We start from the raw sequence: 1,021 nt of genomic DNA on the forward strand, positions 1-1,021 counted from the left end.
GCTGATCCGCAAGCTGCCGTTCCAGCGGCTGGTGCGCGAGATCGCGCAGGACTTCAAGACCGACCTGCGCTTCCAGAGCTCGGCCGTCATGGCGCTGCAGGAGGCGTGCGAGGCCTACCTGGTGGGGCTCTTCGAGGACACCAACCTGTGCGCCATCCACGCCAAGCGCGTCACCATCATGCCCAAGGACATCCAGCTGCCGGCAAGCGGGTGTAAGTTCTCCTTAAGGAAGGATCGTCGACCTTAAAAATTTTTTTAAATCTTTTATTTATTTTTGATACAGAGAGACACAGAGCATGAGAGGGGGAGGTTTAGAGAGAGAAGGAGACACAGAACCAGAAGCAGGCTCCAAGCTCTGAGCTGGCTGTCAACACATAGCTGGACGGGGGGGCTCGAACCCAAGAACTTGAGATCTGACCTGAGCCAAAGTCCGAGGCTCAACTGACTGAGCCACCCAGGCGCCCCAGATCCCTGACCTCAAACCCAAAGGCTCCTTTCAGAACAAATGACCTTGTCTAGGAGATATTGTTTTCTTCTTGTCTTTGTAAATTGTGAAAGATCCTGGAGAAACCAAGTGTTACAGGTCCATTCATAAAGTTACTTGTCTGGCTCCTAAAGAGCCTTTAGAATATTCTCAATTAGCCCAAGTTCTTACTTCCTGGTGGACACCTTCTTGGGCTTGGCCACGCTGGACTTTGGGGTTTGGCCTTGGCAGGACTTTTTGCCGCCTTCTTGGGTTTGGCCGCCTTCACCTTTTTGGGGCTCTGTGACTCTTGGCTGCAGCCGCCGCGGGCTTCTTTGCCTTCTTCGGGATCTTCTTGGCGCTCTTCTTGGGGGTGCTGGCCCCCGCGGCCTTCTTGGGTTTCTTGGCCGCCCCGGCAGCCTTCTTGGGCTTGGCCGCGCCCGCCTTCTTGGCCTTGGGCTTGGCCTCGCCGGAGGCCGCCTTCTTGTTGAGCTTGAACGAGCCCGAGGCGCCGGTGCCCTTGGTCTGCACCAGGGTGCCCTTGCTCACCAGGCTCTT

General features: G+C 56.2%; 1 protein-coding gene across 1 annotated transcript in view; it reads right to left on the bottom strand.

Annotated features, from left to right (window-relative positions):
- Positions 1–1,021, bottom strand: part of LOC115296187 (histone H2B type 1-K) — a 20,121-nt gene that overhangs the window by 195 nt on the left and 18,905 nt on the right. The window lies entirely within an intron of this gene.

The sequence above is a fragment of the Suricata suricatta genome, chromosome 7 (genome assembly GCF_006229205.1).
Source record: "Suricata suricatta isolate VVHF042 chromosome 7, meerkat_22Aug2017_6uvM2_HiC, whole genome shotgun sequence".
Lineage (NCBI taxonomy): Eukaryota > Metazoa > Chordata > Mammalia > Carnivora > Herpestidae > Suricata > Suricata suricatta.